Source organism: Hevea brasiliensis, chromosome 18 (assembly GCF_030052815.1).
Source record: "Hevea brasiliensis isolate MT/VB/25A 57/8 chromosome 18, ASM3005281v1, whole genome shotgun sequence".
NCBI lineage: Eukaryota > Viridiplantae > Streptophyta > Magnoliopsida > Malpighiales > Euphorbiaceae > Hevea > Hevea brasiliensis.
The window spans coordinates 8,204,682-8,221,540 of NC_079510.1; positions in this window are offsets into that span (position 1 = coordinate 8,204,682).

Sequence of the window (16,859 nt, forward strand, 5' to 3'; positions counted from 1 at the left end):
TCCTTTTTATACGATCGTATAATCTTCTTTTCCTCAAATTTGTATAAGACTTTTAACAATCTAATACAACGTTTAATTTGTTTGTATATCACCAATCTTCTTTTACTATTGTCCTGTCTAATATTTTGATTCATGTTCCTTCTTGAATGACCCTTGAGGTCATGTTAGAATCATTTTTCTAGTCATTGGTCCTCTGACCATTCTAGTCCATAGTCTTCCTCACATTCGTAACATTTCTTTGTTATATTTGAATCAATTGTTCAAATTTTTTTACTTTCATAACTCTGTTTATCTGTTAATATTCTATAGCTTACTTCCTTTTGTACTGAATTATAACCTTTCGATATTCTAACCTTTAAGTTTTAGATCCCTAAGTAGGATTTTCAAACTTATTTCTAATAATTAAATTCTGTCCTGGCATAACTATACCAAAACAGATGCCATTGGTAACTATTCTTATCTAGGTATACTATCGGGTAGTACGTAGCTCTACATAATAATCTCAAGTCAGTACTGTAATCTACAGCTTACAGTATAAACATCAAGAACATTGCATAGTTACTACGATACATCCCAATAGATCAAACTTTCCTATCTTTTATCCTTTTCGAATTCACCGATATCTGAAACTTATTCTGATTACAATATCTATTAACAATTAACAACTGTAACATCTCTGCCTTCATCTAGAACAATTCTATTACCGCATCTTACTTTTAGGTCCTCTTGCCTTACATTAAGTAGGCTTGCCGTTTAGCTTTATAATTTATGGTGTGTTAGAAAATACTTTTCGCCGATAAACTCTTCCAAAACTAATTTCACTTATTATCACAATCCTTATCTTAAGGACTAATCACTAATGCATCAAAATTTATTCCCCTGTAAAGGAATAACAACAGAACATATAGTTCTAACTCTAACATAAAAGTATGCAGACCCTAGGTCAAACAATACATAAACGAAGAGTGCCATCCTTCTTCTTAATAAACAATACTGGCGCTCCCCATGGTGACACACTAGGGCGGATGAAACCCTTTTCAAGTAGTTCTTGCAACTGTACCTTCAACTCCTTCAACTCTGCTGGTGCCATTCTGTATGGTTTTATGGAGATTGGATCCACACCAGGCATAATATTAATTTCAAACTACACCTCTCTTTCCGGAGGTAATCCTGGCAATTCATCAGGAAACACGTTTGGAAAGTCATATACTGTAGGAATGTCCCTAAATGCTGGACTCCCCACTTGGGTGTCTACCACATGTGCCAAGTATGCTTCACACCCCTTTCTGATCATTTTTTGGTTAGTGCAGTCGAAATAATATTTGATGGCAATAGCTGCCTCTTCCCATGTATTACCACATCACTGTACTGAAGGAGACCGAAAGTGACTGTCTTCAGCCTCCAGTCAATCATGGCATGATGCCTAGCTAACCAATCCATGCCCAAGATGATATCATAATCTCTGAAGGGCATTTCAATGAAATCAGATAGAAAAGTGTGTCCTTGGATCACCAAAGGACAATCTCTATACATTCTATTAACCCTGACCTCCTGTCCTAGCGGACTTGTTACTAACACCTCAAAGTCCATTTTTGTACATGGAACAACAATGCAATCAATGATGCTAGCACTCACATAAGAATGGGTAGAACCCAGATCAAATAACACAAACACATCTTGGTTAAAAGTTGAGAAGGTACCAGCCACAACATCAGATGTCTCGACTTTTTCCCTCTGTCTCGTTGCGTAGACTCTAACCGGAGTACTGTCTTGCTCTGATTGTTTCACTGTGCCTTGGCTGCCTGCTGGGCTACCTTTACCCCTGCCTCTACCTCTATTGGGTGGTTATGAACTTCTGGTGACAGGGCTCTGAACTGACCCTTCTGCAGTAGTAGGAGGTGGTCCAACTCTGCGACTACTGGTGCAGTCCTTGGCAAAATGTCCTGTGCCTCTACAGTTATAACAGGCTCCAATAGCCTTATAGCATATCCCACCATGATATCTTCCACAAGCTTCACATTGACGAGAAGGGTAGGAACTTCTAGTTGTTCGACGACTGGACCTTGGTGGTCTCTGCCTTGATGATCCACCTCTGTTATATCCCTGAGCTAGGGGCTCCTCAATTTCTTTTCTCTTTCTCAAATTACTGCTTGAGCTCTGACCCATAGGTTTCTCCCTCTTCTCTATTTCATGTTGCCCTTGTAGGGGTTGGGTCTGTACTTGGGCTTGGGCTGACAGATTATCAGCCATTTGTTGAAAGAAAGTGGCCATTTGCTGGGCCATTTGTGCAGTAATTTGTGCCGGTAAAACTGGTACAGTCAGACCTTCGACATTTTGTCGAGCTGGGGCCTCAACTTGTTCTTCTACCATCACAGACTGTTTGTAACACCCCTAAGTTAGGTAGTGCGTTCTACTGTTCCGGTGGCCAGTACTGTCCGAACAGTTAGGATGCCTAGAACTACATTTCGATATGAGTAAGGAGACATAAAATAGTGAAATACAAGAAAAGAAAATACAAGAAAAACAAAGGAAAAATAATAGCAAAGAAGAGTAACCAAGTTAAGCGAGCCGGGAACCCTAGCGATGGGTGACCGCACCGGGAAGTCACGGCGTGAACCGTTGACTATCCCTGGACTGCGGGGAACCCTAGAAAATATTTTTTGGACTTAAAGAGACATCAATTGAAGTATAAATATCATTAGAAATAACAAAGAAAAATTAAATAATTAGTACAAAGAAAAGTGAGAAATCGAAAAACGGACAAAACCCGGTGTTACCGAAAAATCGGGAATGCAACCCGAACAGGGGCATTATGGTCATTTGACATTCCGAATTGTCTTTTGACCTAAATGTCCATTAAAAATAAATAATATTACACTTGGAAAATATAATGAAAAATTAATTTGGTGGTACCTAAAGTAAATAGCAAGAATTAAGGGTTTAATGTGGAATAAGTGGGAATTAAACTTATTAAATGATTAATTTGTGTGAGTGGGCCACTAATGAATAAAATAAAAACATAATGGGGCAGCTGTAATTCCATTATACAAGCTGAAATGTTCATCTTCTCCATTTCCCTTAACCTTGCTGAATTGAAGGAAATGAAACCTCCATTGCCATTTTCTTTCAAGCTCACCTAACCTCCTCATTTCACTTCCAATCATTTAGGTTTCTTCATTAAAGATTGTCTACACATCATAAGGAAGAGCTTGATACCAAAATTAAGAAGTTTAATCAAGGTTTAGCAAGTTCCAACCATAGGTAAGTTTACATTTTTGAATATTGCTTTGTTAAACTTTGTGTACATGTTATGGGTGTTGGATTTGTGAAGAAAATTTTCAAGTTTGAGGAGTTATTGATATGTCCATTTTGGACAGCCATGGAGTTATGTATTTAATGATTTATTATTACATATATTTGATGTAAATTCATGTTGAGTAGAGGGATTTAATATCCTAGTAAGTTATTTCCATGAAAATGTGGTGATTGTGCACTTAAATTGGAGATTGACGAATTGTGGGATACTTTGGCATTGTAGAACATTTCAGCAGCCTTGGGACACTTTGATAAATGTATGAGTTCATGAAGGTATTGGCAGAATATTGACTTTGAGGATTGATGGATATGTATATAGATTGGTTGTGTAAAGTGTATGTAAGAATGAGTAATGTTTAGGTGTATATGTGATTGTACTTAGACTTTGTAAATTTGAGTTTTAATTGGTGTATTGAGGATAATTGTAATCTGCCCAAAGTGACTTTAAAGTGAAGTGGTATATGGTTTTGGTAATGTACCAAAACAGAATTGGTAAGGGAAGTGGACATATAGTGAGGTAAATGTGTCATTGATGTATGTTTAAGCAAGGTAATTAAGGGCAGTATGCATTTTAGCTTATAACTTTAAATGTGTAACTTCAATTGGTATGAGACCAATTGGAGGTGAAACTAGGCACAAAATGTGCCAACTTTCATTAAGAAAGCATACCAAAATTCTACTTGCAAGGTGACATGAAAAATGACCAATTCGGATTAGGTGCAATTGAGGCCTGAAAATTGACCAATTGGGCAGCAGTTAGTGTTTAGGCCATAACTCACTCAAAACAGGTCCAATTGACCTGAAATTTTAACCATGAATAGTTAAGACCCATATCTACAAGTATTATGAAGACACCAAAGCCCAGAAATGACCATAAGCAAGTCAAACAGCTTGCACAAGTTCGGGTCCAAAAACTGGCCGAACCAAAGTTGACCAAATTGACCTAAATTGACCAAATTTGATGCCATTTGACCAGCAATAGTAAAATGACCATAACTTGGTCTACATAACTCGTAATGACCTAAAATTTTGCCCCGCGTTCCATAAGACACAGATTTACAAGTTTGTAGTTTTGATCAAAACCTGAAAACCGAGGAAACTAGGTCGTCCGGCTAGGTCAAACTAGTATTCCGAAATCCAGCAAAATGCAAGAAAACGCAGTATACATAGAAATGAGTTTGGTAACATGTACCAACCCTAAAAGACTATCGAATGTGACACATTAGTAACGTTAAAACCTAATTTACCTAGAACGCATCGAGGGTCGACATATTAGGTTGACTAAGTAAATATTTGAATTCAGTGAATTACTTATCGAACATTATCTTTAGAGACAATTTAATTTAGTACTGAAACACTTCAAATTGTGTTTCTCAGTTAGCAAAGACTCAGGGAAAGGGAAGGAAACACTGAGTCAAGACCAAGAGACAGTTATCAGAGGTTTGTGCACAACTAGTTTTTAACTGATTTTGTTTTGAAAATTTCATATGATTAAATGACATATTTTTCTTATGTATTATGTTTAACAAGCATTGGATTTAATTCAATGATTATTGAAATTGTTATAGTATGTATGAATTTAGCTTTGTGAAATGATATTTCCATAAGTATTAAGCATTATTATGGATTGAATAAATTATGTTTTGGAAAATTGTGATAGAACATGTTTTGAATTGTGATGGTAATTTTCATGGAAAAATACAAATTTATGATTTGAATTGTGATGAGCATAAAAATTATTGGATATTGGAATTGACTTTGAATCAAATTATATTGTGATTTATGCTCACTAAAAGGATTGTGATAGTGTTTTATATCTCACTATAGATGCTTGACTAGGTTATTACCCGTCTCTCTCATTTGTTGAGAAGACAATGGAGTTAGTTGTGTTTTGATTTCCATGGTACGTGCACAGGCTTAGATTTTCCTCTGATTTGAGGTTAGATCTAAGCCCTTGCGGAAGATTCATTATTGTGATGGTACTGTGCACGATGATTCGACCTCCCCGACCATAGGGAGTTAGAATCACATCGAATATGGCCCTTTCGGATTAGTCTTGCATAGTTAGTGAGATAAAGATTGATTTTTGAGATACAGAATGGCTTTTGAATGGTAAGGAATTGTGATTTCAATTATGGTTTATATATAATTGATTTTGTTGGAATTACTTAAATGGATAGTCATGATTTGATAAATTGAATTTTGTGATCAAAGTCATTTATACAAATGATTTACATTATTGGCAATGAATATTTTGAGTTGTGGAATTTGATGAGTATTCAGATTTCCAAATTATTTATCAGAAATTTTGTCAATATATATTGTATTATGTTTTAAATTATAGTTGTGCACCACTGAGTTCACCACTCAGCGATAGCTTTGTATGCTGTCGCAGGTAAGAAGAGCATAGAGCAGTGAGTAAATTTCTTTGAGGATACATTCAGATCAGCTCCAGGTATATCATAGGTATACCCATGTACATAGGTTTTGATGTATGCATGTAATAATATGTATGTAAATTATTTGAGCAGTTGTATAAAAACTCATGTAAAATATTTTGGTATGTAATTAAATGTAAATTATTGTAAATGTAAATTTGAGATTTCATTTTCTTGAATAGTTTTGTATTATAAATTTTGAGTCTTGTAATCAATGAAATGTTTCTTTATGATGAGAGTAGTTTGAAAATGAATTGATTGTTTATTGAGAATTGAATTATGAATTGAAATGAAGTTATTGAATTTGTATTTGAGAAAACATATTGGGAACATTTTCTTTTGCAGGATTGAAGAACTGTTTTCTCAAAATACAGTCGGCACTTTGCCGAAATTTTGAAAAGATTTTATAACACCAGATTTTAATCCATGACTTAAATTTCGCAAAAATTGTTTTAAAATCCCTTGTAGTATATTTAATGGATTATCGGTAGGAGAAGTACGGTAGTTCATTAGGTATACTACGGGATCATGTTACATCTTACAGGAGAGTAGGGTGTGACATGTTTTAGTGGTATCAGAGCAATGGTTTTAAAGTAAATTTCGAACTATGAATTTGAAATCTTTTTGTCGGTAACCACAACTGCTCAAATGTTTGATACATATAGTACATTTACATCATAAATATGAACTAATGGAGAGGAATCTCCTTATGTTGGTTGTACAGGAATAGAAAATCTTGTGAAAAGATATGGAAGAGAAGAATGAAATAATAGAACAGTCCATGATGGCAGAAGTACAAGTTGAGGCCCCAACTCCACAAGGTGTCGAAGGCTCGACTGTACCAGTTTTACTAGTACAAATTAATGCACAAATGGCCCAGCAAATGGCCACATTCTTCCAACAAATGGCTGATAATCTGTCAGCCCAAGCCCAAGTACAGACCCAACCCCCACAAGGGCAGTGTGAAATGGAAAAGAGGGAGAAACCTATGGGTCAGAGCTCGAACAGTAATTTGAGAAAGAGAAAAGAATTTGAGAAACCCAGAGCTCAGGGATACGATAGAGGTGGATCATTAAGACAGAGACCACCAAGGTCCAGTCGTCGAACAACTAGAAGTTCCTACCCTTCCCGCCAATGTGAAACTTGTGGAAGATATCATGGTGGGATATGCTATAAGACCTCTGGAGCCCGCTACAATTGTGAAAAACTTGGACACTTTGCTAAATATTGTACTAAACCACCTCGATCTGCTCTCCGGAGTTCACAGACCGTCAGTCAGAGTCAAGATAGAAATAGAGTTGGTACTCCTCACCACTATAACACAGTGAATCAGCCCGAATATAGTAGCGCACCAGTCAAAGCGTCCACTATGCACCAAGGAGAAAGAGCAGAAATTTTAGATGTAGCTGCTAGTAAGTTCTTAATTTTTGAAGGAAACAATGAGTTATTATTTGATCCCAGCACTACTTGTTTATATGTTAGTGTTAGAATTCTATGTTTTGTTGCTATTCCTTTACATGGGAATGAATTTTGATGTATTAGTGACCAGTCTTTTAGGATCAAAACTACAATAACAAGTATGATTGACATTAATTTTGGAAGAATTATTAGCTAAAAGTATTTTCTAACATACCATAAATTATAAAGCTAATTGGCGAGCCTACTTAATGGAAGGCAAGAGGACCTAAAAGTAAGTTACAGTAATAGAATTGCTCTAGATGAGGGCAAAGATGTTACTGTTAGAAATTATTAATGGATATTGTAATCAGAATCGATTTAGGATATTAGTGGATTCGAGAAAGATAAGATGTTAGAAAACCTAGTCCATGAGGTTATAACGTAGTGACTATATAATGTTCTCGATGTTTGTATTGTAAGCTGCAGATTATAGTACCGACACGGGATTATTGTGTAGAGCTACGTGCTTCCTTGTGGTATAATAAATTAAGAATAATTGTAAGTAATCTATAAATTGATACAGTTGCACCCGAATAGAGTACTATTACTGGAAATAAATGTGAAAATTTTAGTCAGAAATTTAAAACTTCAGAACTAGCCTATCAAACGATTACACTTGTAAGGTAGCTAGAGTCAGTGACTCAGTTATATTAATGTGAATTACCTGTACCACAGTAATTGCTATAAGCTTAGAGATATCAGTACGACTTATCATCCTCAGACGGATGGACAGTCGAAACAAGTGATTTAGGTAAATTTTAAAACTCGTTGAGTTTCTATAAATAATGAAATGAAGTGATAATAATAACCTGTAAAATGTAATAAACCCTCGAGAATATACTGAGAACTTCTGTCCTTGAATCCGAGGGGAGATGGGACAGATACATCCCACTAACAGAATTTGTATACATTAATAAGTGTTATGCTAGCATACAAACAGCACCCTATGAAACATTGTAAGGGAACGAATAACTATGGATTTTATGATGAAATTTCTGAGGACACAGAATAGTCAAGATGCAGTATAGGTCATAATTGACAGATTAACCAAGTCTGCTCACTTTTTGCCAGTTCGGATGGACTATAGCTTGGAAAGATTGGCCAGATTGTACATTTGTGAAATTGTAAAATTGCATGGAGTGCCAGTATCAATTGTATCTGATAGAGATCCTAGGTTCACTTCTAGATTCTAGGGTAATCTTCAGAGAGCCCTAGGAGCTAGATTGAACTTCAGCACAGCATTCCACCCACAGACAGATGGCCAGTCTGAAAGGGTTATTCAGATATTGGAGGATATGCTATGGGCTTGTGTGATTGAATTTGAAGGTAGAAGGGATACACACTTGCCTTTGATTGAGTTTGCTTATAACAACAGCTACCAATCAAGCATTGGGATGCCTCCATATGAAGCTTTGTATGGCAGAAAGTGCAGAACTCCCCTATGTTGGGATGAAGTTGGTGAAAGGAAGATGATTGGGCCAGAGATTGTTCAGCAGACAGAGGAAAAGATCAGATTGATCAGAGATAGACTCAAGGCTGCATCAGACCGCCAGAAGTCCTATATTGATTTGAAAAGAAGAGATATTGAATATGCAGTGGGTGATAAGGTATTCCTCAAAGTTTCTCCTTGGAAAAGGATTATGAGATTTGGCAGAAAGGGGAAACTGAGTCCTCGTTTCATCGGACCATATGAAGTTCTGGAAAGAGTGGGTCCTTTGGCATCTCGATTGGCATTACCTCCAGAGTCAGCAAGGATACACAATGTCTTCCATGTGTCCATGTTAAGGAGGTATAGATCTGACCCATCTCATGTACTATCAGTTGAAGAGATTGAGGTAAATCCAGACCTCTCATATGAGGAAGAACCCATAAAAATTCTGGCTTATGAGGTGAAACAACTAAGAAACAAACAGATACACCTGGTTAAAGTGCTGTGGAACCATCATTCAGGCTAGGAAGCTACTTTAGAATGTGAAGAGGATATGAGGAGACAGCACCCACAGCTGTTCAGAGACTAATGCCAGGTAAAAATTTTGAGGCGAAATTTATTTAAGGGGGGGGAGAATTATAACACTCCTAAGTTCGGTAGTGTGTTCTACTGTTTCGGTGGCCAGTGCTGTCCGGACAGTTAGGATGCCTAGAACTACACTTTGATATGAGTAAGGAGACATAAAATAGTGAAATACAAGAAAAGAAAATACAAGAAAAACAAAGGAAAAATAATAGCAAAGAAGAGTAACCAAGTTAAGCGAGCCGGGAACCCTAGCGATGGGTGACCGCACCGGGAAGTCACGGCGTGGACCGTTAACTAGCCCTTGACTGCGGGGAACCCTAGAAAATATTTTTTGGACTTAAAGAGACATCAATTGAAGTATAAATATCATTAGAAATAACAAAGAAAAATTAAATAATTAGTACAAAGAAAAGTGAGAAATCGAAAAACGGACAAAACCCGGTGTTACCGAAAAATTGGGAATGCAAATCGAACAGGGGCATTATGGTCATTTGACATCCTGAATTGTCTTTTGACCTAAATGTCCATTAAAAATAAATAATATTACACTTGGAAAATATAATGAAAAATTAATTTGGTGGTACCTAAAGTAAATAGCAAGAATTAAGGGTTTAATGTGGAATAAGTGGGAATTAAACTTATTAAATGATTAATTTGTGTGAGTGGGCCACTAATGAATAAAATAAAAACATAATGGGGCAGCTATAATTCCATTATACAAGCTGAAATGTTCATCTTCTCCATTTCCCTTAACCTTGCCGAATTGAAGGAAATGAAACCTCCATTGCCGTTTTCTTTCAAGCTCACCTAACCTCCTCATTTCACTTCCAATCATTTAGGTTTCTTCATTAAAGATTGTCTACACATCATAAGGAAGAGCTTGATACCAAAATCAAGAAGTTTAATCAAGGTTTAGCAAGTTCCAACCTTAGGTAAGTTTACATTTTTGAATATTGCTTTGTTAAACTTTGTGTACATGTTATGGGTGTTGGATTTGTGAAGAAAATTTTCAAGTTTGAGGAGTTATTGATATGTCCATTTTGGACAGCCATGGAGTTATGTATTTAATGATTTATTATTACATATATTTGATGTAAATTCATGTTGAGTAGAGGGATTTAATATCCTAGCAAGTTATTTCCATGAAAATGTGGTGATTGTGCACTTAAATTGGAGATTGACGAATTGTGGGACACTTTGGCATTGTAGAACATTTCGGCAGCCTTGGGACACTTTGATAAATGTATGAGTTCATGAAGGTATTAGCAGAATATTGACATTGAGGATTGATGGATGTGTATATAGATTGGTTGTGTAAAGTGTATATAAGAATGAGTAATGTTTAGGTGTATATGTGATTGTACTTAGACTTTGTAAATTTGAGTTTTAATTGGTGTATTGAGGATAATTGTAATCTGCCCAAAGTGACTTTAAAGTGAAGTGGTATATGGTTTTGGTAATGTACCAAAACAGAATTGGTAAGGGAAGTGGACATATGGTAAGGTAAATGTGTCATTGATGTATGTTTAAGCAAGGTAATTAAGGGCAGTATGCATTTTAGCTTATAACTTTAAATGTGTAACTTCAATTGGTATGAGACCAATTGGAGGTGAAACTAGGCACAAAATGTGCCAACTTTCATTAAGAAAGCATACCAAAATTCTGCTTGCAAAGTGACATGAAAAATGACCAATTCGGATTAGGTGCAATTGAGGCCTGAAAATTGACCAATTGGGCAGCAGTTAGTGTTTAGGCCATAACTCACTCAAAACAGGTCCAATTGACCTGAAATTTTAACCATGAATAGTTAAGACCCATATCTACAAGTCTTATGAAGACACCAAAGCCCAGAAATGACCATAAGCAAGTCAAACAGCTTGCACAAGTTCGGGTCCAAAAACTGGCCGAACCAAAGTTGACCAAATTGACCTAAATTGACCAAATTTGATGCCATTTGACCAGCAATAGTAAAATGACCATAACTTGGTCTACATAACTCGAAATGACCTAAAATTTTGCCCCACGTTCCATAAGACACAGATCTACAAGTTTGTAGTTTTGATCGAAACTCGAAAATCGAGGGAACTAGGTCGTCCGGCTAGGTCAAACTAGTATTCCGGAATCCAGCAAAATGCAAGAAAACGCAGTATACATAGAAATGAGTTTGGTAACATGTACCAACCCTAAAAGACTATCGAATGTGACACATTAGTAACGTTAAAACCTAATTTACCTAGAACGCATCGAGGGTCGACATATTAGGTTGACTAAGTAAATATTTGAATTCAGTGAATTACTTATCGAACATTATCGTCAGAGACAATTTAATTTAGTACTGAAACACTTCAAATTGTGTTTCTCAGTTAGCAAAGACTCAGGGAAAGGGAAGGAAACACTGAGTCAAGACCAAGAGACAGTTATCAGAGGTTTGTGCACAACTAGTTTTTAACTGATTTTGTTTTGAATATTTCATATGATTAAATGACATATTTTTCTTATGTATTATGTTTAACAAGCATTGGATTTAATTCAATGATTATTGAAATTGTTATAGTATGTATGAATTTAGCTTTGTGAAATGGTATTTCCACAAGTATTAAGCATTATTACGGATTGAATAAATTATGTTTTGGAAAATTGTGATAGAACATGTTTTGAATTGTGATGGTAATTTTCATGGAAAAATACAAATTTATGATTTGAATTGTGATGAGCATAAAAATTATTGGATATTGGAATTGACTTTGAATCAAATTATATTGTGATTTATGCTCACTAAAAGGATTGTGATATTGTTTTATATCTCACTATAGATGCTTGACTAGGTTATTACCCGTCTCTCTCATTTGTTGAGAAGACAATGGAGTTAGTTGTGTTTTGATTTCCATGGTATGTGCACAGGCTTAGATTTTCCTCTAATTTGAGGTTAGATCTAAGTTTATTTTATCGTTATGGCCCTTGCGGAAGATTCATTATTGTGATGGTACTGTGCACGATGATTCGACCTCCCCGACCATAGAAGTTAGAATCTAATTCAACCTCCCCGACCATAGGGAGTTAGAATCAAATCGAATATGGCCCTTTCGGATTAGTCTTGCGTAGTTAGTGAGATAAAGATTGATTTTTGAGATACAGAATGGCTTTTGAATGGTAAGGAATTGTGATTTCAATTATGGTTTATATATAATTGATTTTGCTGGAATTACTTAAATGGATAGTCATGATTTGATAAATTGAATTTTGTGATCAAAGTCATTTATACAAATGATTTACATTATTGGCAATGAATATTTTGAGTTGTGGAATTTGATGAGTATTCAGATTTCCAAATTATTTACTGTAAATTTTGTCAATATATATTGTATTATGTTTTAAATTATAGTTGTGCACCACTGAGTTCACCACTCAGCGATAGCTTTGTATGCTGTCGCAGGTAAGAAGAGCATAGAGCAGTGAGTAAATTTCTTTGAGGATACATTCAGATCAGCTCTAGGTATATCATAGGTATACCCATGTACATAGGTTTTGATGTATGCATGTAATAATATGTATGTAAATTATTTGAGCAGTTGTATAAAAACTCTTGTAAAATATTTTGGTATGTAATTAAATGTAAATTATTGTAAATGTAAATTTGAGATTTCATTTTCTTGAATAGTTTTGTATTATAAATTTTGAGTCTTGTAATCAATGAAATGTTTCTTTATGATGAGAGTAGTTTGAAAATGAATTGATTGTTTATTGAGAATTGAAATGAAGTTATTGAAGTTGTATTTGAGAAAACATATTGGGAACATTTTCTTTTGCAGGATTGAAGAACTGTTTTTTCAAAATACAGTCGGCATTTTGCCGAAATTTTGAAAAGATTTTATAACACCAGATTTTAATCCATGACTTAAATTTCCCAAAAATTGTTTTAAAATCCCTTGTAGTATATTTAATGGATTATCGGTAGGAGAAGTACGGTAGTTCATTAGGTATACTACGGGATCTTGTTACATCTTACAGGAGAGTAGGGTGTGACACTGTTCTATTGTCTCATTCTTCTCTTCCATATCTTTTCACAAGATTTTCTATTCCTGTACAACCAACATAAGGAGATTCCTCTCCATTAGTTCATATTTATGATGTAAATATACTATATGTATCAAACATTTGAGCAGTTGTAGTTACCGACAAAAAGATTTCAAATTCACAGTTCGAAATTCACTTTAAAACCATTGCTCTGATACCACAAAACATGTCACACCCTACTCCCCTGTAAGATGCAACATGATCCCGTAGTACACCTAATGAATTACCGTACTTTGCCTACCAATAACCCATTAGATATACTACAAGGGATTTTAAAACAATTTTCGTGAAATATAAATCATCGATTAAAATCTGGTGTTATAAAATTTTTTCAAAATTTCGGCAAAGTGCCGACTGTATTTTGAGAAAACAGTTCTTTAATCCTGCAAAAGAAAATGCTCCCAATATGTTTTCTCAAATACAACTTCAATAACTTCATTTCAATTCACAATTCAATTCTCAATAAACAATCAATTCATTTTCAAACTACTCTTATCATAAAGAAACATTTCATTGATTACAAGCTCAAAATTTATAATACAAAACTATTTAATTAAATGAAATCTCAACTTTATATTTACAATAATTTACATTTAATTACATACCAAAATATTTTACAAGAGTTTTTATACAACTGCTCAAATAATTTACATACATATTATTACATGCATACATCAAAACCTATGTACATGGGTATACCTATGATATACACAGGTGATCCAAAGTGTCTTCAAAAACTTACTCAACGCTCTATGCTCTTCTTACTGCGACAAGATACAAAGCTATCATTGAGTGGTGAACTCGATGGTGCACAACTATAATTTAAAACATAGTACAATATACATTGACAAAATTCTGATAAATAATTTGGAAATCTGAATACTCATCAAATTCCAAAACTCAAAATATTCATTGCCAATAATGTAAATCGTTTGTATAAATGACTTTGATCACAAAATTCAATTTATCAAATCATGACTAACCATTTAAGTAATTCTAACAAAATCAATTATACATAAACCATAATTGAAATCAAAATTCTTTATCATTCAAAAGCCATTATGTATCTCAAAAATCATTATGTATCTCAAAAATAATTATGTATCTCAAAAACCTTGTTGTATCTCAAAAATCAATCTTTATCTCACTAACTATGCTAGACTAATCCGAAAGGGCCATATTCGATGTGATTCTAACTCCCTATGGTCGGGGAGGTCGAATCAGATTCTAACTCCCTATGGTCGGGGAGGTCGAATCATCGTGCACAGTACCATCACAATAATGAATTTTCTGCAAGGGCCATAACGATAAAATAAACTTAGATCTAACCTCAAATCAGAGGAAAATCTAAGCTTGTGCACGTACCATGGTAATCAAAACACAACTATCTCCATTGTCTTCTCAACAAATGAGAGAGATGGGTAATAACCTAGTCAAGCATCAATAGTGAGATATAAAACAATATCACAATCCTTTTTGTGAGCATAAATCACAATATAATTTAATTCAAATTCAATTCCAATATCCAATAATTTTTATGCTCATCACAATTCAAATCATAAATTTGCAATTTTCCATGAAAATTACCATCACCATTCAAAACATGTTCTATCACAATTTTCCAAAACATAATTTATTCAATCCATAACAATGCTTAATACTTGTGGAAATACCATTTCACAAAGCTAAATTCATACATACTATAACAATTTTCAATAATCATTGAATTAAATCTAATGCTTGTTAAACATAATACATAAGAAAATATGTCATTTAATCATATGAAATATTCAAAATAAAATCAGTTAAAAACTAGTTGTGCACAAACCTCTGATAACTGTCTCTTGGCTCTAACTCAGTGTTTCCTTCCCCTTCCCTGAGTCTTTGCTAACTGAGAAACACAATTTGAAGTGTTTCAGTACTCATTTAAATTGTCTCTAAGAATAAGGTTCAATAATTAATTTATCAAATTCCATTATTTCCTTAGTCAACCTAATATGTTGACCCTCGATGCGTTCTAGGTAAATTAGGTTTTAATGTTACTAACATGTCACATTCAATAGTCTTTTAGGGTTGGTACATGTTACCAAGTTCATTTCTGTGTATACTGCATTTTCTTGCAATTTGCTGGATTCCGGGATACTAGTTTGACCTAGCCGGACTACCTAGTTCCCTCGATTTTTGGGTTTCGGTCAATACTACAAACTTTTAGATCTATGTCTTATTGCACGCGGGACAAAATTTCAGGTCATTCTGAGTTATGTAGACCAAGTTATGGTCATTTTACTATTGCTGGTCAAATTGCACTAAAATTTGTCATTTTAGGTCACTTTAGGTTCGGCCAGTTTTTGGACCTGAATTTGTGCAAGCTGTTTGACTTGCTTATGGTCATTTCTGGGCTTTGGTGTCTTCATAAGACTTGTAGGTATGGGTCTTAACTATTCATGGTTAAAATTTCAGGTCAATTGGACCTGTTTTGAGTGAGTTATGGCCTAAACACTAACTGCTGCCCAATTGGTCAATTTTCAGGCCTCAATTGCACTTAATCCGGATTTGATCATTTTTCAAGCTACCTTGCAGGAAGAATTTTGGCAAGCTTCCTTCATGAAAGTTGGCACATTTTGTGCCTAGTTTCACCTCCAATTGGTCTCATACCAATTGGAGCCACACACTTAAAGTTATAGGCCTAAAACTCAAACTGCCTTATTGCATTTCTTGCATACACATCAAGCATCACTTTTAACACTCACCAAACTTAACATTCAAACCAATTTTGGTTGTACCACAACCTAAACATAATTCACAACACATTATAGGTCATTTCGGTAGCTTACAATTACATTCAACATACACCAACAAGTGCAGAATTTTTCAATCCAATTTACAACAATTCAATCACCTTTTTATGCTCATTTACATGTCCCACTTCACACCACCTTACACACACTCAAACTGCCATAACAACCAACACATTTTAACATCATTATTCCATAAACCAAGCATGAATTCCAGCACTCTTCAAAAGCTAATAAACTGCCACAATGGTACACTTACATTCCATTACTTTCCAAGCTTTAAATCTCATTTTACATTTATATATACTAAGTATACATCACCCAAACAATTTCCTACACAATATACATTTAATCAATCATTTAATTCACCATTTACAAGCACAATTAAACTGCCTTCAAGGTGTTCCCATGGCTGCCAAAAGTGCACATTCCCATTCAACATCAAAACTTAAGAATTTCTCCATAAATCAAACACCCATAACACCCTTACAAACTTTAATGAAGCAATAACCCAAAAATACAAACTTACCACTTTGGAAATTCTTCAAAATCTCTCCAAAACTTGTTCTTCTTGCTGCCTATCTACTGCCCATGGTGTGAGGATTAACTTTAATGAAGGAAGGTGCAAAGAAGGAAGCTTAAATCAAGCTTGCATGAAGCTTTCAAATGGACGTCAATGGTGGATTTTCTTGGGAGAAATTTGGCTGGTTCTTGGAGAAGTGAGGAAGAAGATGATCTGCTGTCCAAATGAAGTGGTAGTGGTCC